Here is a 27,408-nt window from a genome sequence, read left to right on the forward strand (position 1 = left end):
ATTTAGATGACAGATTCCATCACCAAAAATAATGTTACCTTGCCCTTTATTTCTCCACCTGCCAGTTTCCAAAGATCATTCAAATTTAAAAAATGTTACTTACATAACTAAGCTCATTTTCTGTTAGAAATAATGAAAGATGTTTTGGATTTATTGATCAATTTTATCTGATTTATGAAAACCACTTTTGTCCACTCTTTTCTATTACAAGCGAGTGTACTATATTGGGAATACTGAGCTAATGCCCTCGAGGAAGACCATGTGACTGCAATTATTTATGAATTAACATGTCACAGATTTGAAGCTTTGAGACAAACACATTTCCCAGCTGCACATTTGTGACTTCTGAGTTTGTAAATGAAACAGATGAAATAATGACTTGCTCTTCTTCTCTATTTCTCTTATATGTTGGCTAGTTTGCTTGCTAGATGTTTAAAGACAGGCACAAATTCTTGTGTAGATATTTTTCATTCACAGAGAGTGTAAATTAAACATGCCATTACTTTATCAGCTATGATAATAAATACTTGACGCCAGACTGGATTTCTCTACAAGTGCAGTTATCATTGTTTTTAATACATAGTTTGCCTTTAGAGATACAGAAATTATTTCTGAATATTAATGTTGCTTAAAGACAACACAGTACAGAAGTAAAGCCCTGCAAAAAAAGAGTGAATTGCTTTATAAAGCACAGTTATATGTGCTTTGTCAATGCTTTAACTTAATTTGTGCTCTGTGAGCCAAACAATAATTTGGCTGATATTATTAGATACATACTTGTTTGGTTTGTCCTGAAAACTTAAAAGTCAAGCTGAAATCAAACTCATATGTCTTAATCGATAGCACAAACATACGGGCAAGAAATAGATGTAGAATACATATGGTTTTCCTGTCAAATATAAACAAGTGTAGCTGATACACATACACACATATATTTGTTAGCTGACTATGTAAATTGAGATGAAAGCCCATTTTCAAGCATGACCTGTGATAAACAAATGCATATAAATAAAGAATAACTCAAGATAACTCTAGAATAACATCAATTAAAACAATTACAACAACTTCTAGTCATCATGAAGTATTGTTTCAGTTCCATCTTAAAACAGGAAAAGCTCTCAATTGTTCTTAAATCAACTGGTAACTGATTCCACATTTGTGGAGCCTTGAAACAAAAAGCTTTTTATCCCTAGTTTGTATTCATTCTAGGGCATGGTAGTTCCACAGAATGAATAGAGTGTAATGTATAAGCTTCTCTAAGGGAAAGCAGCAGGTTGAAATAGTGGACACTGATTGACACACCACTCTGATATTTTATATCCATATTTTAAAAGCAAGATTTTACAAGAGAAACAAAAATCATATCTAGAGTTGACGTGATTGGCAAGTGGAAAGTGCAATCTATGAGATTTTACGTAGCATTTGATAATATGTCAGACATACATGAGTAAGTGCAGAAAAAAACCCCAAAATATTAAGTTAGTAGAATGTAGAAAAAAAGATTTGGAATTCTGATTATCAGTCTGCACTATTAACTAGAATACTAAAACTGCCTCTTTGTGCTCCCTTGAAGACAGCAGGGTATAGAGGAACTTAAAACTGTTATATACATCTCTGTGTGTGCATATACAATGCATTTTTTTATCTCCTTATAAATGAATAAACCATAACAATTTTTTTTCCTGTCTTTCAAACCCATTTATTTTCCAGGCATTGATTTCCATGTTCTCCCTAGATCAGTCCCCAAGAGTTTGGAGAACTGCTAGGATTATGACGTCAAAAGCGACAAAAGATTGGAACACGTTTAATGACAGGAGGGTGGGATATTTGAATCATACTCTTTAATTTTTTTTCTCATAAGCAATTACAGGACTTAAATTCTTGACAAACACATGAGAAAAAGACAGTCAGCTCCTTGAGAAAGAGCTCTGAATACTGCCAGTTGCAAAGTTCCCTAGAAAGTATTCATGAAAAAGGAGGAGGGTATCACGATTTGATATTGCTAAAATTAAAAATAAAACAAAGATAAAAGTGAGAAAGCTCAGTGGCTGTTGTTTCTTTACAAATCACAATGACACAGTAAAGGACCCATTAAAAAGAAGTACTTTCTACCCTTCTCCCATCTTTTATAAAGGTCACATTCTGGGGATTTCTGTGCTTCCACTGAACCCCCGAAAAAGAATACTCTGAGAATAGAAAAAAGAAGGGTGGCATGACTAGAAAGGCGAGATGTCTGTGTGAGAAAGACTTTTTGGAAAAGAGCCTGTCGCCCACAAAGTACTGCAGCTTGAAGTACTCAAAGCTGCGTCTGAGGCAAGCCGTGGCTCCTGCAGACAGACAGAAGGGGAGGCTGATCTCATACCCTGAGTGGTCCGCACTGCTCGTACCCATCCCTGGGGAGGGCAGGATATTGCCTGCTCACCCTTTCACAAGCTTGGAAATGAGTCTTGCCTTGGCCAGGGCACTGTCACAATATTTTTATCACTCAACATCAGCCACTTCCCTTGTATCAGCTGAGGAACAGTGCAAAAATTATACTTTTCCAGAGAGAAAACTGCTGGGATGGAGGAAAAGGGTCTGTATATGTGGATTTATGACCCTTGGGATGGCAAACCTGCTGGACCACAGCCTTGCAAATGGAGTAAGAGGACAGTAGGTCACACTGAATACTTATGCAGAGATAGCTCACTTTCCAAGCACTCTGAGCCCTACCTCCCATGCTGCTGTCTGTGACAATGCCCTTTTATTCTGGTTTCTTACTAAGGATGAGGATTTTGAAATCTAATGCCAGGCCTGTCCAAGAGGTGAACTATGCTATTTTTATCTTCCCAGCACCTGCAAAGGCACAGAATGGACCTGTCCTGGAAGGCACAATTTGGTCAGCCCAGCTGCTTGCAGTAGCTAACACAGCCTTTTTTTATCCTCTTGTTTTATCCTCACTGCTATCCACTTACACAAAAATCTTGTGTCTTCCTTTGTGAATGCAGAAAAGTTTCTAGAGGGGAAAAACAAAACACTAAGATCAAAACCCAATGAAAGTAAAGACTGTATCCTGATTCTTGCCCTATATATCAAGAGAACTTTTTATAGGGGATCTTCATATCACTGGTAATCACTGTCTGATATTTAAATCTTGCACAAGATGAAGGATTGACAAATGTAGATAAAAGGTATATTATGGTATTTTTTACTCCATTCTTCTTGAGTAAACAAGAAGATATTTGATGCATATGCATATGCATATGAAATGTGCATGCATTGCATCATGCAGTGGACTAATAATTGCAGAAATAAAAACCATGGTCAGGTTTAGGTTTAGACACAACTTTATGAAAACATATTGGCACAGTTAGATTCTCACTAGTGAGAACCTCTGATCAGAACTGAGTCATTCTCATAATCACAGTGTGGAGTGTAGAGAAAAAACAAAAATCTGAGTTTAGAAAGGACAAGGAGAAAAGTAGGAGGTTAATATTACAGCCTCATGGGAATAGAGGGTTATCTGTGAATGAAATAATGATATTCAGTCTGAAAATTCTGTAGATCTGCAACACCTAAGGTTTGCAAGGGAGAATACTGTTTGTTGGAACCTGTGCTTAATCTGATTATATTATCCTTTAGTAGTTGGATAGCCCTTGTGTCCTAAAGTCCAAAAAACCAAAATAAAAAAAAAAATAAAAATAAAATAAAGCAATTAGTTGGAGAAAAGCCACACAGTAGGGGAAAATTGGCAAAATATGGGTCAACTTTTGACGTGGGCACACATAACCACAGTGATGTACCTTTAAACTTTGCACCTCTGTGAAGATCAACTTTTCTGAAATCAGGAGTCAAAGAAATGGTCTAACTCAGTTACAACACATCACCTAATGGTTGCCAGTTACAGAAAGCTATTTTTCTGCAACACAACAAGTATGTAATAATTTTCTGGAAATTAGGACAACTCTGCAGAAAACTCAAGCTGCTGCTGTGGTATTATAACTTTATAACACAGTCAGTAAATAACTTATCTCTAGTGGGTCTTAGAATGGCAGATGTAACTATCTCTGGGTTTGCTATTTTAGTGTCTTTATTGTTCACACAGTTCCTTCCCTGGCTCTATCCTAACATTGCTGAAAGAAACCAAATGACTCTGATACTCTTTGTCTGAGTAGCTCTAGTAAGTTTGAGTCCTTAATTAAACATGGTGAAGAATGGAAAAAAGGGAGAAGGATTCTCTGAAGTCTAAATTGTTTCTTTCTACTCACACAATAAGAAACAAGATTTTTTTTTTTGTTGTTGGTGAAAATCTCTGCATCTGTTTTTTTAAAAGAATCTTCTTCTGATACAGCAATCACATTACATTAAATAACCCAGAACTCACGACCAGATAAATCTTATTTTAAATAAAAGCTTTCTAACCTTGAAATTTCAGCCAAATTCTTTAGTTAAGATATTCTAAAGACAAATAATATGTCTTTTTTAAAAATTCACAGCAAGAAAGGTTATGTTCAGAAGCAAATGAAATTTTAAGTGCACCTGGGCACCTTTAGTTATGAAACTAAGCCAAGAAGAATAATCTGTGACTGTGATTCAAAAGAAGGTTAAACACCTTTCTCAGAAGAAATCACGATTTTCTGTATGAAGTGCCTAGTTTCTGTGAAAGGAGACTGAGAGATATCTACTTCCCAAAGAAAAAAATACATTAGCAACTAAAGAGCAGTCAGAGAAAACTAGAACTAGAAACCCAAGCAGAGTGATAGCCAGAAACAGTTGTGGGAGAACCTCTGAAACCCCACAGTTAATCTGAGAGTGGATAAAGAGAGGTGTGTTACTGGAAGATGTGGGAGGCAAGAAACAACTATAAGGTCTTGATACCTGTGAGTAGCATGGAGTTTAGAGAGAAAAAATCAGCCTGATGGAAGACAGCTGAGGTGGAAATAGGGTCAAAGCTGCTCACTTGGTGTTTGCTGAGTAGTCCCAGTTAGACTGAGTGATCTGCAGCATAGAGTAGGGTCCTGGGGGTTTTCAGGGTTCTCCAAACTCATGGATCCTCCAGTTCTCTGCCTAATTTTAAAGACTTGAAAGAAAAGTGAGGGTTAGGAGAATAAGAAGATGAAAAAAAACTTCTAAGAGTAAATTCTGTGCTAGATAGGTTAACCTGCTTTCAAGGGAAATTAATATCTCTGTTGTTGGTTACAAAGTTGTGGGAAACTAAGCATCACTACACCTCTCATATGCATAGAAGATGTGCCTTGGACTTTGTAAAAAAGAGACACTTTACTGGGATTGTAAGTTTCTAAGAATTAAAAATTAATGATTCTAAATCTTAGAAGAAGGAGATGTTTCTACAATTACTTTATGGAATGAGAGGGGTGACACCTTGGTGAACATAGGGAAAGATACTAGACTGAAAGACAATGAGTTAGCGAGTCAAGTGGTGCAAAAGAGAAATTGGTCCATGGTTCTATCAGGGTAGGAAGAAACCAATTAGTCAGGAAGATAAGGAGGACTAAGATTTGGGGATTCTGGGTAGCATCTTATCCATGATGCTGGAAATCAAATCATGAGGACAGAGGGGCAGGAAAAGAATTTGACAAAACAAAACAAAGAAAGTCTGGTAAAGGAACTAACTCCTCTTGTTCATCCACTTTCAGGTTGAGGCTGGGTTTTTTGTACTTGGTTTTTGGTGGGCTTTTTGTTTGTTCGTTTGTGGTTTTGTTGTTTGTGTTTAATTGTTGTTTTTTGTTTTTTAGGGGTTGTGGTTTTTTTTTCTTCTTTTTAATCTTTTCTCTTTGTTGTTGCTGTTGTTGTTGTTGCTGGTTTGCTTCCATTCACATCATAGTGCATACAGAAAGACCAAGCTTAAATAGATTATTTGACTGATATTTTTCAATTTCTCTGCCAACTGACTTACTATGAAAGATAATGGCCTGCTTGAAAAACTGCTTTTTCAGGCCTCCGACAGGAGCTCCTGTGAAATTGAGAGAGGTCAGAAGAAGTCAGCTGCCATTTTCACTCCCATTTTTTATGGAAATGGGCAACAGATTGGTGAAGACATTGCAAAGGCTCTAAGGCAATCACTCTTTCAATTTGTCCAATATTAGTTTCAATAAGAACTGAGAAGAGAAACAATTGCCAGCAGCCCCTACTTGATTTGTCAAGACTCACTCTTGTCCACTTCAAATCACCTTTGACATTTACGAGCTCAACTTTGCAAACATCATTTGAGTATTATTATTTTATCTGATGCCTCTATTATACCAGTGCCTAGGATACCATCATGCTAAAAGTGATGCATAGGTATCAAGAACACCACTGCTTCTTATGTCTCCACTTTGTGCAGAACAAGGACGCTCTTGCTGTTGTATACACACTAAATACCTCTTGTGTTACAAATGCAAGGTATAGGAGTTAAAATTTATATGTATACATCCAAAGTTAGTTTAGAAAAAAGGGAGATGTAATTTGGCAGACACTCACACTAACTATCATACTGATAGCAAACTAGCTTTTCCATGCACCTACATTCCCTTCTGCAAAAAACATTTTTTAGAACACATAGGGCATACAAGAAAGTAAAGGCTAATAGAGATAATAATATTAAAATAAATATAGGTTTTTACTCTTTGTAGCATGCCACAGGTTGCATGCCCACAGTTCTGCAAAGTCACAGGAGCAAGAAGCAAGATAAAATCATGCCAAACAAGATAACAATGGTATTGACAAATATTACTAGGACACAAATGCTCAGTGTGATTTACTCAGTACGAGCCCAGTGCATGCAATTTAGGTGTTGGAAGAAAACATCTATCTGGGTCAGAGGGTTTGAGATAGTGTCCAAAAAAGAGAAAAAAAATTATCACTGTGGGAAGGGGGTTGTTCAGTAACTCATGCAGATTCTTACAGAAAAGATGCCCCTTTGACTGAAGACAAAATTGTACAGAAGTGCTTTCTGCCTGTGGTCTCCTGTAAGGCTGAAACTATGGGACTGTCAAAAAAAAGGGAAATTAATTGGAATACAAGTGATATAAAAGTGGAATGGGGAATGTTAAGGGCCACTTTTAGAGACCAGGACAGCTATGTGGGTTTGAAAAGGTACACTATATCTGCAATAAATTCTGTGTCAGGATACAGAGAGAAGCAGGATGGCTTTGGCCATGTGGGACCCCAGGCAGGCTATGGCACATGCAGTCCTACATAACATTTTAAAAGAAGAAATAAATTCAAAAAAGGAAAGTTATTATTTGTCTGAGACTTTGCACATATCTGTGGGAGAATAATAATGTTTCTGGGAATATTCCTGGGTCAGGGAAAGCTTAATGATAATGGAGTTAAGCTGGACTGAGCAAAATTTCTGTAGTATCCTGTTTGTAGCTCCTTCTTAAAATCTTGCTTGCCTCATAAGTAACCTAGTAACAATATCCTTCAGGCATTCTGGAAATGCACTCTTGGACTTTAACATAGGTTCCTACTTGTGTGTTTGAAGAAATATTTAAAAGTTTATTAAAATACTGCAATGTAAAGAGTAAATAAATATGAAATTTGTAGAGCTAATATTAAAAAAAAGAGGTGATATCTTCCCCTCTCCTTTTTGATTTGGGTACAGACTAACACATGTTCCAAAGAATAAATCATCAAATATCCTCTATATGTAAGCCATTTCTCATTGGTTACAAGTAAGCTACAAAATTTCTATTGACTGCACTGTGGAAGGATCAAGGCCACTGACACCTTGATATTTGCTCCCACTTTCCATTTACTTTTCACTTGTGACTTTAGAATATAAGTGACAATGAAGCATTGTCTCTATGGTATATAAATGGGAGCTTATTTCCTGCATTTACTCTGGTTTTCCTAAGGGAAAGGGGATTTACAGTTAATAACAAATCCCGTTCCACATTTGGATTATTCCTGTGTACAGTAAAAACTCCTTGAATTTCAAATAATGCCAATTTCCATCTCAGCTGGAGAGGCAGTGGGGACCCTGGTGCGTGATTTTTATCTCAGAACTGTAAGTGCTATGGTAGAGGACTTGGCCACAAATAATCCCAAGTGTCACCAAGGTTAGCGTTAAGCAAATTCTTGAGAAGAGGCCCTTGCTCCCTAATCTTCACAGACCTGTCACCCCACACTGCAACAGTCTCCACAGCAGGTGAGTCTCAGTGATCAGCACAAGGCACACAGCAGGTCCTGCTGTCCCACTCTTTGCTCCCTGGGCTGTTCTGTGCACAAGTTGCATGGAAGTGTTCGCCACCCTTGATTGCTATCAGTAATGGATGGGCATATGGGAAATGATCCAACTGATTACCAAGTCTGTCTCTGACCCTCTTCCATCAGTTGGCAGCAACTTGCAGAAGGAACCCAGCAGACAACACTAAACCTACACCCCAACATTACATAACTAAAATCTTCATAGGAAGGGACAGACAAATTATTAGAAACACATCCTTCATTTTTCATAAGAGTACATTTCTTACAAAAGCTTTTTGTTTTTTAATAAAGGAAAATGAACAAGAGGATCATACTGAAACTGGAGCAAACAAAGGTTGTTAAAACTATGAAAAACTCAGATAGCAGCAGAGGTATTGTTTAGTTTATCTACTGCTATATTCCCTCTATTTAATTGTTTTGCCAGGTTTCTTTCTGGGACATCCATTATTACACTATACTAATATACATTTAATCCTAATACAACTAATTATATTTTCCCTTTAACCAGTATCTTACTCTCTGCCAACAGAATTAAACTTAATGAAATATATCAATATTGAAGACACAAATGATCACAGTTGCTTTGCCTACGAAATAATTATAACCACTGAAGATCACTCATATAATGTTCCAATGGTAATGTCTAGAGAAAGAGAACAGCACAGTAGTGATATTCCAACAGGAACCCAGCACCCCCTCAACCCTGGAACCACTAATAACTTCAGCTGGAACAATTGACAGAGGGGAAATGAATCATTCCCTTTGACAAGAACAAAACCATATTAAAATGTAGTAGTTTATTAAACAACTCACTTCAGAAGTTAAATTACTAAATTGTATCTCCATGGGTTTTAAGAAGTACTGTCTGATCACAATAATGGGTTGCCTACAAACTTTTATCTTAGCCATCGCCTCCAGAGTTGCTGTATTTAATTATTTAAACATTGTATTAATGAAACATGCTATACTGGTAAGAAAACTACTTTTATCACAGCACATGAAAGAAAAAAATTATGTGGTTTACACTGCACAACTGCATTTGCACCCTCATTGCAAACAGCAAAAAACATCCTCTCCCTGATCCTCTGTTTCCAGCTGCTACGCAGAACTAATTTAATGGCTGCCATTGCTCTTGATTCTGACCTGATTAAAAAAAAAACAAACCAACAAAAAATCCCAAACCATTTGAAACATTTTGATGCACCTGTTGTATTGCATTGTGACCCACTGTGATTTCAATTTATGTCACATGAGAACATGCTACTAAAGCACCAGATTGCACCATGTGCAAAAAACCTAGCAGTGCTGGAAACTGATGTCACAGCACATTTTACAATGCATATCTGTCCACATGATGCATTGAACACATAAATTAAGATTAAAAAGAAAAGGAAAAAGAAATTAGTCATGGCATGAATGAGGTTAGACAGAACCATTCTAATTTGTACATACGTCCTTTTGAAGCTGGAAACCTCTGCTGTAGAATGAAGACCTGTTTCATTTGAGCTGTTGAAAACCTAATTGCAATAGCAGATTACCAACCTTTTTTGGTGGATCAGCCACGAGAGGGAAGTAAGACAGAAGTGGGTTTCAGGTGTTTGCTGACATTAGAGTGATACTGTAAACTAAGAAAAATGTGGGAAAAAAACCATCTTCTGCATCTCGCAGGACCTAAAGACGGATGATTCTGTTTATCTCTGCTCGGTGTTCAAGCCTCTCCCTCAGGTTCTTTTCTGGTCCTATCTTCTCCAGCTGTCATTCTGTCTTTCTCCTTGACCAACGGTCCCAAGAGGGATAAAATAATTTGGCAAAGTGCTCTGGAGCACGTGAAAGACCAAAACTTAGGTACTTAAATTGAAAATGCAGAAATGAACAAAATATTAATCATTTGAGCTTATAGTTAAGCACCTTTGAGAGCACTTAAGAAGAGAGACTTGGTTTGGAAATCTGCACTATGAAAACACTCATTGAATAATCATATTTTGTGGATGAAGAATTCAAATGCACTGCAGAATCCTATGCAGAAGAATCCAGCAATGCTTTTTCTTCTCAAAAGACACAAGAAAAAAAGATATATATTATATATATATATATATATATATATTTGTAAGCACATTTTAAAGATCTGCAACCTCTTTGTTGGAAAAAATGGCAACAATAATATTTCTCTTCCTTACAGTTGTATTGCAAATGTTAATAATTATAAAATCCTGCAAGAACTGCTTGAAGAGCATTTAAAATGTTAAAAATGTTAAAAAGCCATTCCTTAACTGTCCAAAGAGTGGCTTAAAAATCCAACTGCTGTTAGGTAGCAACCCTCCACAGCCAGAAGAGCAGATGAACTGTGGATTAAACCAAATAAAAGACTTTTTTCTCAAGGAAGAAAGAACATAACCACAATCTGAGCTCTGCTTGTAACCAGTGACATTTCCAGTGATGTACTGTCTACTTTTGACTACTGTCCTTAAAAACAGATGTGAACTATTTGGAGAGCAGATGTCAGAAGAGAATGAGAATGACCAGAAGGCAAGACCTCTGAATGAAGAGTGAGGGCATTGTAGTTATTCTATCTGAAAGTAAAGAAGAATGAGAGAGAAATGATAGCAGCTGAGAGATATGTAAGAGAAAGTGAATAATCTGTATGACAAGCCCAATGTGGATAGGACAAGAAATAATAGCTTTGAGTCACAGCAAGAGGGATTTGGGTTAAACATTAGGAAAAAAATTGTAATTGCAAGGAAAGTTAAGCACTAAGAAAGAACACTCACCTCAGCTGAGGAGACTGTGGGATCTCCACCTCTGGGAGATTTCAAGAACAAGTGATGCAGATATCTTTCGGACACATTCAAGGTCCAGGTATTAACATGGGCTAACTGATGTAGAGTCCTGTTTCCTGTGTTTCTAAGTTGTGTATAATATGTACAGATAGTGAGAAATGGTTTGTTTGTGTGAGAGCTAAAGAGACCAGCCACTTAATGTGTGGAAGACATTAATGAAAAGCAAGGTTAATGGACCTTCCAAAAATATTCACCCTCATTTCAGTGTGGGAAGGCTTCCTGTTGCTGAGGGAATCCTGTTTGACTGACAGGAAAAGGACCAGGAAATTAATTCTCCCTGGAAATTTCCTTCTGTGGAGTAGCCAAGCCTGCAGGATGACCTTCCCAGGATTGTTCTCCTTCTACTTACAAGCATCTGCTAGGAAGTAGCTTGGTGCAGACTGAATAGATGGGATGGTGGTGAATTTGTGCTCCAGGAGGACAGGAAGGAACCTGAAATCTCAGAGGAGGGGTTCTGTTGTGCTATGACAGACCAGTTATTGAGAGTTTGCACTGAGGTCTTCTCTCTAGCTTGGAAGACAAATAGGGCTTTGAATTCTTCTGCAGATTGAAGCGGAGATTATGGGGCTGGAAATCAGCCAAGAGAAAGGAATTTTGCAGGGAAAGCATACCTTATGGAAGACTTGTACTCAGTCAAAGCTTCTACTTATCTTTAATGCCCTGCACCTGCCACATGGCATGGCTCGTGTTATAGTTTTTCTTTTTCCATGAATAAGCCTGGGCTGGAGGAAGAGTTTAAACTAAGATTTACATATTTCTCCCAGGAATATTGTGATTTTCCTGGGAGATCAAAGGAGTCAGGCTACCATGGTTGTGAGGGTATGTGGTCTATGTGTGATGTAACAAGTTTGTCTAGGACCACTGCATCTACAGATCATGGTATAATACAGGTAGCCTGTGCATAGCAAGTGGCTGTTTATCCAGGATTTCTGAGTGGTAACTCATTGCTCTGTCTTTATGAATTGTGAATGCCTTGAAATACTAAGCAAATTATTAGTGTCCATGAGTTTTGCTTAGAACAGGAAAAACATATCAGTCTTTTTGCAGGGCTATTGATTCAGATTTTTTAAATGCATAATGGCTTTTCACAGAACATGCTATCAAAGGCAGCTTTGGGCACTGTGGAGAGAAAACCTAGGCAAAAAGAATAGGTTGGGATCAGTGAAAATCAACATCTATAAATATATCTAGAGTTGAGATACTGGTGAGGACCAGCAGAGGATTAGGAGATAATGAGCTTTTTGATGAAAGCAGTATGAGGGATATTCTGCTGTCTCACTGGAAGGTAGAATACAACCAGAGAGTCAGGGGAAACTGTGAAGATATTGGAGGAAATCTGCATCTCTACTCAAGGAAATTAGGTAAGATTGTCCTATTCTAGGGCTGCAAACAAAATTGACAGACTTTCCAGAATCTTGACTCAGGAAAGTGCCTTTATTATAATACTAATTTCAGGAACCACCTGAAGAGCATCTTGGTTTCTAATATACTTTTAGAAACTTGGAGAGTAAGTGAAGAAACTTGGAGATCCATGTGAAGTAAGAAATCTTGGTTTCATGAGCCCCATGCTGTAACCACACCTGTGGTTCTTGTGGTTCTTAGCAGAACCACACAAGGCCTTGTCGCTTTCCTCTTGCTTCTTTAATTGAACCCTTCTTAGATAACCTGAAGCAAAGATGAGAAGGAGGAGGAAGGAGAGGAAAAGTGAGGAGTGAGGAGATCACTCTTTTGATCAGAAAATGCACAGCTGATACAGAGAATTTCAGACAGGTGTTTGTGAATCTCTGTTTCAAGGAGATCCTCAAATACTGACATTCCCAGCCTTTGAAGAGTGGCCAAAACAAGTGCCATCAAAGTAAAACCTTTGATGCAAACCTGGTAGAAAAATTGCACAAAATTCTGTCCCCTTAATCATATGAGAAGCTGGAACAAAACTTACCCTTCATTAGATTTCTTTTATTTTAACACACATAATCAATTCTAGCTCCCAAGGATTGTTGTCTCTGCTTTGTTTTGGGACCCTTCTCATGACTGTTTTTCTCATTTCCTCCTATTCTCCTAGTTCACTTCCTCCTTCACTGAAGCAAATACCAGTCCATTTCAGACAACCTACAGCCCCTGCTTTTCCCACTAGAAAAATGCACACTGCATTCATCGTGGGCTGTGGTTACACATTTGGGGGCAGGGTTTACTTGAATGCCTTTTAACATAAATGGCTAGGGAGGGCAGGGTTTTGGAAGATTAGGATCCTGTTTGTCAGCGTACCACAAATACTGCTGCTTGAGTCATGACTGCAAGAGAACTAGGAGTCACCCAGCAATGAGGATATGAGGCCAGATTATTGACAGTTGCCTATAGAGCATTTTGTTCTTTGTGTTCCAGGGAGTAAATAGCACTTTGGGTATCCACTGACGGCCAGTCCTTCATTTGGGAGAGCGGAGGTGTGATATTACACTTCTGCTTTATCCAACTTGTCCTCCAAGTGGTAAATATGTGTGTGGGGGTATGCACATATGTAAAGAAAACTTAAAATAATATTTGAAGGAATTACAGAATCCAAGATGCCATAATCTTACTAAAGTAAAAAAGAAAAAGAAACCAAAAAACCCCTCCTACATATGAGCAGATAAACAGTACTGCACTTCAAAGTACTCCTGGGATAAAGAAAACCCTGCTGATCTTAAATACACTAACAGAATTACACTGCCATGAAACAGTGTATCTGTGGACTTCAGCCAGATCAGCTACTCATAATATTCTCCAGTTTTGCCAACATATTATGATATGAGAAAACACCTGTAAATCATGATGTAAGAATGTACCCTGGGCTGTACTCCATCCAAAAACTTTCAATAGCCAATATATCAAATGCATAGCATACAACATGTCTGAATGTTAGGAAATGAAGTGCAATTTTCCCTTTGCTTTTAAAAGTGAGGAAGTATTCAACCTACTCCTGTCCTACCTTTGTCCTGCCCCCTTCAGATCCCCTGTGCCTCAGAGGTTCCCACAATTCTCTCTGACTTCAGTTATTTTTAATCAACCAAGTCCAGCAACACTTTTTAATCCAAACCTAAAAGAGATCAGACAAATTAGAATGGTGTTAAAGCAGGTGAAATTAGATGGACTTTGTGGTTTAAAACACAGATATGTTTTGTGGTAAAAAGCAATATTTCTGGCCAAGAAAGTCATACAATCCATTTTTTCAAGATAAGTGATCTACATTTACTGCCTGGACATATATTTTTTCTCATTGTAATTATTTGAGAGGGGAAGCTAAAGAACATTGTATTAATGTTGTAAAAGGAGGATTTGACAATGTATAGTATTTAGCAGAATTAGGGTAAGGTGGGGATATTGCACTGGGAAAGACTATTTTTTACTGACAACTTACTGTTGCCTTTGAAACTGGAAGGTAAATGGATGCATTGATCTCACAGCATTCCAGTATCAGATACAGATATATCTTAAAATATCATCGTAATACCATTCTTCCTATAATTTCTAAGAAGGCTTGTCCCCTGAATTGTCTATGAACTTCCCTCTTAACCCTGTAATATAAACATTCTCAAATTCTCAAAGGTATTATGTAGAGAAAAGTACTTATTAAAATAACATGGCAGGCCTAGCTAGGACTGAGAAAACCAAGAAATTCACAGCTGAGATTGAAACTCCATCTTTGAGACACCCCGTTGTGCTTCGTTGCATTTTAATAAGTGTTCATATGACCCTCTGCCAGTTAATTATGGGGATCTTTAGAATTTTGTTCTGGCCCCCTTGCTCTTCACTACAGATGTACTTCTTTCACTTCTATTTTTAGGGACCTAAGGTGACTTATCATTGTTAACCTGCTACCACCCAGATCTATTTTGCCATTTTAGCTGATCCTACTAAAAAAGCTTTTAGTCTTTTTGTCTTACCTCCCTAAAGTACAAATTTGGACCTTAACTGAATGTCTTAAAAAAAGAGAGAGGGAGGGAAGAATCACAAAAAATCAGATCCCTTTTCTCTCCCCAAAACCACTAAAAATAGCTCCAAGTTTTCAGTTCCATTAGATGAAAATCTATTTATAATTTACCATATGGCCAAAAGAATTGAGGTAGTGCTAGATCTTATTTAGCCATATCCTTTGGAGGAGTTGTGGGGCTATATTTTTTTCTTTTGTTTTGTTGTGGCGGTTGGTTTACTTTGGATTTCCCATTTGAAAATAAGGAGAGGTTGTAAGAATTCTGTAAATATTCCTATGGCATTACCTCTCTTGTTCCCATTTTAAGGTGCACTTTTTATTACCTACACAGAAGTAAGATCACTACACATACCTAGGCAAGTTTTTATTTAAGGGAGAGAGAAGTAAAAAAACCAACCAACCAACCAACCAACCAACCAACCAAAAAAACCTACGGATTAAAATGTTTCTTAGTAGCTCCTGTAGCTGCTTTCTGCATCAAGATTTTGTGGGTTACTTCTGAAGAAACATGTATTGGAAAAGGAATGAATTTCCTCTGAAATGTAGTCTGTCACCCATGAGGAAATATTGCTCTGCATGATAAAGTAAAGGAACCTCAGGAGCAGACAGAAGTAAAACTAGGCATCATTAACAAGCAACTAAAATTCTGATTTTTTTTGGAGGTTCCTAGATAAAATGAGGACAGAGGCATTTTTTTGAAACACTGTAGACAAACATTGGTATTGTTACACTTGTTTGAAACAATTGTTTGCATCTTCTGAGATTTGTCCATCACTAGAAACATTTAATGAATACTCTTTTAGTAGTGGAATTTTCCCATTGAATGCAAATAATTTCAAAAGTTTATTTTCAGAATGTTTTATGCTTGTTTTTGTCAGACAGCTGGTAGATGGAAAGGGTTTCAAAAATAAAGAAAATTATATACAATGAATTACCAGTTGCAGTAAACACTAGGAGATTAAATGTATTTTTATTGTGAGGACATAATGCTGCTATAACCTAACCTTCTCCACCCCCATCGGGTAAAGAACACTTAATGAAGGAGAGAATGCTTCTATTAATTTGTAATCCATTTCTGGTCTATATAACATCCATTAGACATTCACTAGTAATTTCTTCCATCTAACCCTTATTTTGGAGAAAAAAAATATTATTTCAACCTTTTATAAGAAAAGACTGATAAATAGCTGACTAAAACATGTCTTCTATTTTATTTTTTATATTATCGATAGCATTTTGACACATTTATATTCCTGGTTGCTTGAGAGGCCATTATGCATTTTTGTTTAGAAAATCTTTCAAGATGTGCATTGCCAGGACTTCTGTTCTTTGAATATCTGTCAAAATGTCCTTCTTAGAAGCTGTTTCCCTGGGTATAGCTTTTTTCTGAGAAGGTCATCTCAGTGGTAGAAATCCCAATGGTGTGTATAGGTTACAAATAACATGATTTTCTGGTCCATTTTTTCCTACAGTTTCCAAACTTCCTTCTTTCCTCACTCAGGAAATATTAGATTTCTCAGTGGCTGCTGGGCTAAGCTTTCTTTTTGCCTCTACTCCTAAACAAAGTTAATGCCAGCTTGTTGTCTCTGTTTTTTTAGCTTTGGTCCAAAACTCATTTTCAGTTTACACTCAGACATTTGATCAGCTACTTAGATTGTTTTATTAAATTTTTATTTAAAACAATAATTATAGGAAGAATACCCTCTTATAGTAGAGCATCATTAAAGCTAAGAAAGCCCCTGCTTTGCTTTTTTGTGAACAAGAAATGCAACTTTCTGGAAGTCTGAAACATTATCAAATGGAGGGCTAAGCAACGGCATTAATTTTTTAAACATTCTGTTACTTCAGTGAACTTCATCAGTAAGCCTAACTTTTCTCTTTTTTTTAAAAAAAAAAAATCTAACTTTGAGTTTTGCTTTTATTGTATCTAAGGAGATTGGGTAAAAATATCCAAAAGTAAAGCAATTCTGCTTCTTAACCCTGTAGGACTGTGAACACAAGGGGTTCCTATCCTCATACTTGCTGGCAGATATTACTGCTTTTCTTTGATATATAATTTTATAGTATCTGCTGCTAGTCAATTGCCCTTTGATATGCAATATTATAGTATCTTCTCTCAGTTTTTTAGACCTTTTTTATTGGTATTGGTCAAATCAGGTATATAAAGCAAGAACGTCAGTTCAAGGATTTTGAGTTGAATGAGAATGAGTTGTCCATTAATTCTGATGACAAGTTCCAAGTCCAGTGTCATGACAGAATTCTGCCACCTTTTTCCCCAAGTTTGTTAGTTTTGTCTTGGCCAAAGGGCTACTACCAAAACTTTAGTCCCTGATCTTGCAGTCAGATGTTCATGTGTGGGATCCTATTGACCTCAGCAAGTTTTTAAGCAGATGCTAACATCGGACAAGCATGAATTTGTTCCAGGAGAACTTCCTGAGATGATCAGCTGTGAACTTTCCGAGAAATTCAGATAGGCTGGAGATACTTGCCCATGTGACATTGGTGGAACTTTGGTGACAGTGTCCTCCATCCCTCTCTTTCATTCTCTGGATTTGTACAAATTAATTTACACATGCATACTTATCTATCTATATGTATACACGCTAGCCTCATGGAACCAATTTACATACATGTATATGTGTTATACAAAGGAAAAAACTCGTCTCCTGGGTGTTTATCCAATTTCCTGTTTGTTATAAATTCTCTGTTTAAGATGATCTGTTTTCTCCAAAAACTTCTGGGCATGCATATGACTTATCTCAGTCATGTCACCTGTTTCAGGTAAAGCAAAAAAAAGTGAGAGGAAAATGAAAAAAAACACTTAGAATTAATAAGTCCTTTGCATTAAAAAAATATACATATAAGTAAATCTATTACATGCCCAAGTACTTGGTTTTTTTGGTTTGGTTGGCTTTGGTTTATTGGTTTTGGTTCATTGTTTTTTGGGTTTTGATTTGTTCTGTTTTCTTTCAATATAGTGAATTATAGTTAGGTTATATAAGAAAGAGCTCTAAAGAAGTCCACTGACAGCAACCCTATATGTCTATCAAAGAATGAAGTCTTTGTTTCTGGACTTTATGCTAATATTTTTACAGTTTTCTTTCTGTGGAAGTGATAAATGCAAAACTAACTTGCATAACCCACTCACCTCTTTTACTTATCCATAATATGACTGCAAGATATAGCTCTAATAAACGAACCTAAAAAAGGAGCTCTGATTTCCTAAGAGCACCAGAATAAAGTTTTCATTAATTCCTGGTTAAATACAACAGTTAGAAAATTAATAAAAAAGCTATCCAGAACAGTAAGCACATTAAGGTGTTAAGATTATTTTACTTTACCATAATGAATATCACTCATTTAAAAATAGTACATCCCCACAAATTAAGAAACAATACTTCTGTTAATTTCCTTGAGTATTTTACATAAAAATGTCATATATTTACAACTCGTACACATGTAAATGTTTATTTTATCTAGTTTTAATTTCAATTCAGCTATTGACATAATGTAAAATACTCTGTGCAACAAAAATCTTACCAGGACTGTGAGTTCTGACATAAATGAACTGGGATATTTTGTCATAAAATACTGAATTTAACTTCTCTTAAAACTTGTATTTCTTTGTTAGAAGGAAATGATGGTAAAGTTGGAACTAATTTTTTTAAACTCTGATTAAAATGCAGAGGTGGTAACTTGGAAAACTTCCCAATCATACCTGAGGGGTGAGGCAGGAGGGTTAGAGATACTGAGTGAAAACCCACAGAACTGATCATTTTCCCCACTGTATCCTTTCAAAAAACTGTAGGTCTTGTTTCTTATACATTTAGCCACTTTGTAGTTTCTTTACAGCCTCAAATTTTTTAAAGAAAATGTGACATCACTACAGACAGCTTCCTTAAGTTGTTCCTAAACTCCATTTGACTCTGTTAATGTCTCTGAATAACAAAGTATGCAGGGTTGGATCCTGCCAGGTACAAGAAATCCTGTAGCAGTTTTTCAACGTGAATGTATATAGCTGACACTCAAATTTGGCCTACTCTCCCTTACACAGAGGCCAATGAGTTATCTTATTTTTACCTCTTTTCCTCCAAACTTTGTTTGGATCTGCCTTCATTCTCCAACCCACTTTTTTTTTTTTTTTTGTTTACTTTTTTTTTTTTATTTTCTTAAAGAAGCTAGGAAGAAAGAAAATTTTCTAGTCACAGAACTCTGCCGTGCAAGGATCTGTGTGGTTTTGCCAAGGGTCTGCATCCCTGGTCATTTTGGGGATTCAGAAACTGATGAAAGATGTAGAGTTGAAGTAAAATATAAAAGCTGGGAACAAAACTTGCTAAGATGAGCAGAGAGTGTTGTAATTGACCACCTACATTCCTTAAGACTTTGCTGAATAACTTGCTGTTACTAATATCATATACCACAAAGGCATGTTGCACACAAAAATCAAAATTTTGTGTTTGTAAATCACCATGAAGATATAAATGTGTATATGATGTCAGTGCTCTATAAAACATGCTACTTTTAATTTTTTTTTTGTTAAGGGTTGAATTTTTATTTGGAGCTATAATTGTAGTCTACCTTACTAAGAAAACATGACATTATCCATATCAAAATAGTAAGCAAAATTAAAATTTTCCCTTTGAGGTAAATTTAATGCTAATTTTATTTCATATAAAAAACTTCCCCCCCCCCCCCCCCGAAAAAAATAATCACAGACAGGATATTGCACAGCTTTATCAGAGAAATTCACTTTTGAGGAGTAAGTTTGTATCATAAAGAGTCTTTCAGAAGTCCTGGTGCCTTGTCCAAAAGATGGTCCAGAGGCTAAAACAGAGGTCGTTCCCCAATGCCAACACCTCCTCTGTATGAGGGGTAGCAGCAGCAAGGAAAGTGCTGTACATTCTCTCTTGTAATGCAAACTGGCTGTAAAATAAATACTAATATTTAGAGAAAGAAATATTTAGTGATATTCCCCATGCCAAACGCTGCAGATGTAACTGCAAGGCATGTGAAGATGGTAAAGGAGCCAGACCCCTTCCTAAGAGTGTTTTTATTTTTTTTTTTTTCTACTAACTGTAACGAGTGACGGCTTTTCTGCCTAAACATCTCTAAAGGGCTATGAAAATTGAAGTCCTTCAGAGCTGTTAAATGTTTCCTCAGATTCACAATAAAATTCTGCATTACAGATCTCCTAGTAAAATCTCTGAAGCATTGCAAGCGGTACTTACATAATTTTCTGTTAAGTCAGTATTTGTGTATTCAACACCTAGAAAATAAGGAAAGTGAATGTGGATAGGGAAGGGAAAAACAAAGGCGAAGGGGGAAGGGGGTGGGAGGGAAGGGGAGGGGGGGGAGAATAGACAAACCCTACCCTGAAACAGCCATGCAGCTATTAAACATATGCCAAAGTAAACAATAGTGAGAGGGTCTGCCATAGCTTTGCCCTGCAGGTAGACGGCAGGCGGCACAGAAGGAAAGCAAATGGCAAGGAAAAGAGAAAGACGGTACAGGATGTGGATGAGATGCCGAGCCCTGAGAGCATGAACGGCCTGATTGTGATCCTCAAGTCACACCATCAGCCATGCAAAACAGGACATACCTTTCTGGCTTGCTGGTTCTGTCGGCTGAAACAAAGCAGTCCCATTCTCAGCGGGAGGCCAAATCAAAATGAAATTTTATTTAGTCTGCACTGTCCCCAGATTGGGTTTCAGAATGACTGCTTTAGGAGATAGCATGGATGTGGCTGATGCATGCTTTGCATATGAAACTGCAATAGAGGAGGAAAAAAAAAAATCTACATAATCAAAAAAATCTGTGCCGTGTGGATGGCAAAAACCCCTGGACGTCAGTGAAGCAGCTACAAAGGATGTTTTAAAAAATGAAAAACAAAAAGAAATGCACATTTGTGCTTTGCAATACTATTTTCAGTAAATACCTAATAGATCACTTTGCATGCAATTATTCAGAAGCTGCCCTGAGAGACTGAAATATCAAAAAAAAAAATCCTATTTTTTTTTGTTTTAATCATGGAACAGAATTACAGTTTGGGAACAAATGCAGAGAAAATGTATATCTCAAGAGGATTGCTGTGTCTTGCAGGGGCTGCACCTCAAAATCCTTGTCAATTTAATTTTTAAGTCCCTGTTTCCTAGAGTACCTAAAGAAAGGCCTACTGCAGTAAAGAACATCTGCTTTTTGTACCACTGATCTAATGCATTCCACCTTGCACTTTTAAGAAAAGAACCATTCTTTGATTAGACACACTTAATTTTACAGACTATTAATAAATAAAAAAGATCATCAACTGATCACACAGTATTTTCATTAGAAGTTAGAAATAACTTACAAAGGCAAGGAATAGTCTGCAGAAAATGCAGGGCATACACCGTGTAATGCCTTTGTTGTCAGTTATGCTGCAAATGAGATTTTTCAAATAGGATTTGCAGAGGCAGGGCAGTGATCAGCACAGTGCAACATCCAGGAAAGGGAAGTTGAGCACAGTATTCTGTGAAACAAGGGGGCAGAAGGGAGCCTGTTTGTAGATACATATTATTATCCATAGAAAACACTTATCACTGCTTGATTTTGCTACACCAGCTAGTTGGAAGTAGGTGATACCAATAATTTTCTAAGTGCACATCTGTGTGGGAATGCGTGTTTGCATTTATCTGTGTGCAGGGCATGTAAGCCTGTAGTCTGTGCACATGTACAGGCTTGATGCTTACACTGCAAAAGACAAGCAAAAGGCAGCACAAACAATACATGTTTTCAATTGACAGATATTTCTCTGCTGGGACAAGCAGTGCTAACGCTGTGTTCTATATACATATAGGCAGCTAAAGAATGGGATGGAAAAAGCCCCCCCAAACCCAAATACCATAAAATCTTTCAGAATGCAAAAATGCAAGATCCCAAATAAACAATATAGATAAAAACTTGCAGCAATAATGAGATACAGTGCAAATCATTCACACAATGTGCTTTCACACTGCGATGACGGAAGTCACTGACAACAATGCAACCATGTGCAGATACTCCTTGGAGAAACAGTCGAGCAAATTTTGTAATTCTATCTCCAGTGCTTTGCAGCCTGAGTTTGAGACTTGCTGGAACAAAATGTGCGAAAATATTGATGTTTTAAAAATTAAGCATTGAACATCATGGAAGGTAACTTCATAATGAGTTCTCCTATTGCTATTTAAAGCTAGAAATCCATAAGGAGCACAGTGAAAAATATAACATTTGTTCTCCTTATGTCTTGGAACAACTGTTTTTATATTTGTAATCATCCTAACTGTTGTTCCAAACAAGATATTCAGATAGTCCCTAGCCTCATGCTGTATCTTATTTATTCTGATGCATATCTTACAGCTAAGCTTCATCTGTATGGAATTAATTTAATTTTTTTTGGAGTGTTATTATTTTTATAAATGCTTTTTTTTTCCCTTCACAGAACTTCCCACTTTAGGGAAAAAGCAAGATGTGATTGCTTTAAAAATAGAAGACCAAATACATAGCTAGTATTCCCAAAATTCAATGCACCTGGCATTCACTTTATACCTAATAAGCATCCGTGAATATGCAAATGTTCAATGTCTCTAGTAACCTCATTAATTTATTCCTCAGGCAATCAAAGAATGTGAACCAGTCCTCTGCTACTAATACTGGAAGTGGTACGCTGCTCAGCATTGCTAGAATAATCTGAAAGCACATTCTGCATATTGAAAAACTGTTTCATCTTTCTTCCTTCCTTTGCCACTGTAATTCAAACAAAGACTTCCTACCTCAGTTTACATAGCTGACAGCAAAAGTTGAAAAACGCCAAAAAATAATTAAGATATATATATTATCTTTCTCTCTCTCTCTCTCCCCCACCCATATACATATATATATATATATATATATATATATATCTCCATGTGCACACATGCACACTGGGAAGATAAATAGTTTAAAGAGATCTCAGCACAATTCCAGTTTGAAAACCACCTGAGTTTTCTTATTTATTTATCTGGAAAAGGGGAAGCTTGGGCAGGATGGAGGAGTGAGGGAAAAATGACCTGCCTCCTACTCTGCAGAGCAGCTGAATAATCTTTTCCTTTGCCCACATTAAAAGCCCTGAATAATGTTTATAAAATGTTAGGGAATCCCGGTAGGTTTCCTATTTAACAAGCCATGTATGACAAATCACAGTGTAATGTACTACGTTCTTAATCTTTAATTAGAATGTGAATATCTGTGCGAGAACGCAGTTAACTTTGACACATTAAATCTTCTGGTTAAAGTGCCTTACAGGAAGTGCAAAGATGAAACACTGCAACAATCTACTGCCTCTCTCCATTCACCCAGACAGTTGGGGAAGGATGATAACATCTTGTAATACCTGCTCTGTAGTAATTAATCGCTGTGGTATTTAGGACCATTCAAGTAGACAAATATGACAGAGACAGGGACAATTAGGAACCTTGTTCAAGCTACATTAACTTTTCCAGCTATTACAACACAGCAGCTCAAGTTTGCTTGTAAAAGCTGCAGAGGGATTGTTATGCATTAGCCGTGCGATTATTAATGAAAGAAAAGGAGAATTGTGTTTATTGTAGTTTGAAAATTGCAAATAAATTTCAATTATCTGCTATGTCATTTTGTTAAACATGCATTCTGGAAATGCCTTTGTACTCTAAATCATGAGCTACTTAGAGCAAACTAATACTAGAAAGCCTTTGGGAGATACAAAGTCAATATTTTTGTTGATCTGGCCTTCTTTCTTGTTGAAACCAGAGACAGACAGAGCTACCTGAAGATCTTTCAGATAGTTAGTGAGCCCCATGGACACTGGCATTCATTCTGACTCCATGTACCAATAGGCAGTCAGATCAGACTGACACATCACTGGTGGAATGTGAGCTCTGCTCCACAAGAATAAGAAAGAATAAGAAAGAATAAGAAACTTCCTTACTGATGGCACACATGAAGAGCACGCAGACAGATAAACAATCAACAGAGAGGGGAGAAAGCCCTTCAGAAAACCCTTTGCCTCTTTCCCATTATTGCCACAGTCACACCAGGACAGACCAAATGAAACTCAGGGAAAACCTTTGGGACTTGGTATGGATTACATATTGTAAAGGTTACACACTCTGCTTCACTTCCCTATCAATAAGGAGCACTAAATGTGCTGTAGAGTATAAAGTTTATTTTTTAACTATATGTTTGAGGCAGCATAATTTACCAATGTTGTTTGGTACCACATGAACACGTATCAGTTCTCAATATTGAAGGAGCATGGTCAAAAAACAACAGAACTGGGCAAACATTGCAAAGACTTTGGAATGAATATTCACTTGGTGGTTGTTTTCTTAAAAAAAATAATTTAAAAAAAGAAATCACCAAAACCTGTGGCCCCTTTATGTTCACTTTATATGAATATTTGAACTAGAGTTTCTTAGCAGCATGAATGCTTTCAGAAAGCTAATTTGAAAGTCATACGTGCAAGTGTTTGTGGAAAACGAATTCTAAATTTGCATGTGCAAATATTTGCACTGGGTATGCTGTCGTCTTCCCCCAGTCAGGGAGCAGCAGTGCTGCCACGTGTCTCACCCCACCAATCCTTCCCAAGGAACCCAGCTTGAGTTTCAAATATTGTGTCAAATTTGCCCAGTGAACTTGTTTACGATCGAGCCCCAAAGTAGAAAAAAAGAGAAGTGTTAAAAGTGTATGAAATGTACTTGAACAACAAATGTTTGCAGCGATGGGAGATGCGGAGCTGGGCATTTCGAAAGCAGGAACAGAGGCACACTGGCACAAAACAGAGTTTTGTGTTAGTAAGTGTTCGCTCACTTCTGGTATGACTGTTTTTACCTCCTCTCTCCTTCTAGAGGGTGAAAACCAGAAAAAACGAGGGGTAAAAATACCAGTCAGGACAGGGAAATATTTTGTGCCAATTTTCTTAGTTTATGGTCAATCTATTGAAATATTATCCTTCAAATTCAAAACATTTGTGAGGTTTGAAGTGCTTTCTGAAGGAGTAGGACAGGACTCCATTATTTATTTGAAGACAGATTTTTTTTTTCTTTTCAATTTTGGTAGTTACAAAGTACATTGCCTCACACATGCCTTTTTCTGCAACCTACATCATTGTAGTCTAGAAATAAAAAGAAAAGCCAGCTTAGCCCAGCAGAAATCTGCATCCCCACCCCAGAATCCGTTGTCACAAAATGAAGGAGGGAGGGGGCCGGGGTGGGGGGGGAAGGGAGGAAAGCAGCTCAGTGCACAGCAACAATTCCCCCTCTCAGCTGAGCTGCAATGATGTCAGCTTTCTGATTACAAACTGCTTATTTATGCTTCAACAGCTGCCAAGAGCAGCAAATAAGTGGCTAAAAGAGTGTCTAGACCAGGCATTCAGGCCTCTATTGTTTGCTGGTTGTTACCTGGTTGACAGCGATGGGTACAGCTGCCTGGTGTGAAAGAGAGCAAGGGATGGGGAGGCAGTGATTGACAGAAGGGCCCTCGGGGTCAGGCACAGCCAGCCCCGATGGCCCCATGGCTTTATGTTCCCCGCTCTAAAGGGAAAGCGATGGCTCTGCCTAGAGGTTGGAGGTGAAAGGAAATGTTTGAGGGTAATGAAAAAAATCCTTTAGCCAAATTTGTGATCATGAACAGTTACTCTGGGGAATTTAAGACCAAGTGTTAGGCAGTTTTCTCTATATACAGAAATTGTTATTGGTAACCACCACAGGAATAATAATGTGTTACATGTACATGGGTAAAAATATATCTTTGTGCTGTCCCTTCACATAGGAGCTTAAAACTGCTGGCGGTTTTATTTTTATTTAAGCTAAAACTGATAATGCTGCTAAAACCTGGTGCTATGCACTATGCAGAAATTCATTCTGCTTTAGGGCAAGCATTAAAAGCATTCCCAAGCTTTTCTGAAAAGTATTCAGGTGTTTGGGAGGGAAAAATAGATATTCAGATTAGAAAATCATCTATCGAAAGCTCCCACACACTTAGTGAGGTTTGCTCTCTACATTTATATTTTGGAGAGACAGTGGCTCTAAAAGCAACTCAGTGGGAACAGCTGGACAGTGAACAGGCTGACCCAAAACCATAAAACCCCTTTTTTAGTTGATATAGAGATGTCCTCAGTCTGGTTTTGATCTCATAGATGTTAGTGTGGTCCAGCCATAATCCTGCTGAAGTCAAAGGAGTGACATTGATCCAAGCCAACTGCAATCACTGGCAGGCTGACTGAATTTCTCACCTCTCATCCCACGGTGGGATACTGTTCAGCAAAAAAGACAAAATCTCTCAGAAGTTTTAAAAGGATGAAGCCAATGAATTTTTTTTTAATAGAACGACAAAACCAGATTCAAAAGTCTTTGAACAATATGCAAAAACTTTGTAGATATAGTATACCCTGGGAAAAAAAAATGAGACCTTTATGCTCACTAGAAGGTCTACTGCTATCTTTGTCCAAACATATGAAGATTAACTTGCTGGGGCAGTCATGAGCAGAATTAATCTTACTTTCCTGTTTGGCATTTTCTGATACCAGGCAAAGTCCCATGCCAAGGAAAAAAGTTGATTTTCAGAGCTTGTTACATATGACAGAATTATTAAATGTTTTATGACCATATGGTATAATTTTTTTTTACTGTAGTTTTTGAAATAGATTATAATTAACAAATGAGTAACCTTTTTTCAGTGAAAGATGAGAAAACACTATAAAATAGTCTGGATGTCAGTAGCAGCTAGAGAGGTAAAAGTACAGCAGAGCACCTGAGTAACAGAAGCTTAGTTTTACTATACAGTTGGCTTTCTACATATCTGATGCAAAAGCTGTAACTGAAATGAAATCATGTTAAATTAGCTGTAAAAAATAAGTTGATTTAATTAAGCACAGAAAGACTTATTAGATATAATAAAATGTTAAAAAGTCAAATGATGTGCAGTTACATTTCAGCTAACACTGCTCAACAAATTCACTAAATTTATTCCTTTCAATAATGATCTGTTTTGAGCATTTAATTAGATAAATAATATTTAATCACTTCAGCAAATTTGAACTAGAAAAATTCCTTGTCATCAGAGGTGACTAATTCTTGTTAATATCTACCTTTAAAGAAAAAGTAAAACTAGATGATCTTCCGGAGCAGCAAAGAGTATGAGGTACAAATGTGTCTCTAGGCCTCATTAAAAAAGCAAGGTTTGCTAAACAAACTATTATTTACAGTGAGAAGTGTGCATATTTTAATGGGAAGGAGCATTCACATGTTTGCCTCTTTTCAGCATCAGGCACTATAAGTAGATGATAAGAAAAGATATTCAATAGATGTCCTATAATTCATCATAATACTGTTTCATTTAATAACTACTTTGCTGAAGTGATTGGCATGATTACAGGAAAATTAC

The 27,408-nt window shown here is 37.1% G+C and overlaps 1 long non-coding RNA gene across 19 annotated transcripts in view; it reads right to left on the bottom strand.

Annotated features, from left to right (window-relative positions):
* LOC111922622 (uncharacterized) overlaps window positions 1–20,838 on the bottom strand; it is a 214,207-nt gene extending 193,369 nt beyond the window's left edge. For 11 of the 19 annotated variants that reach the window (XR_015284339.1, XR_015284329.1, XR_015284328.1 and 8 more), the window contains exons 1-3: window positions 20,597–20,838; window positions 20,226–20,263; window positions 13,996–14,103 (exon numbers count right to left, since the gene is read on the bottom strand). This is a non-coding gene — a long non-coding RNA (uncharacterized LOC111922622). The remainder of the gene's footprint in view (window positions 1–13,995; window positions 14,104–20,225; window positions 20,264–20,596) is intronic. The other 8 variants (XR_015284337.1, XR_015284333.1, XR_015284338.1 and 5 more) reach the window with 6 other exon arrangements.
* Window positions 20,839–27,408: the final 6,570 nt, after the last annotated feature.

Source organism: Cyanistes caeruleus, chromosome 3 (genome assembly GCF_971803275.1).
Source record: "Cyanistes caeruleus chromosome 3, bCyaCae1.hap1.1, whole genome shotgun sequence".
NCBI classification, from domain to species: domain Eukaryota; kingdom Metazoa; phylum Chordata; class Aves; order Passeriformes; family Paridae; genus Cyanistes; species Cyanistes caeruleus.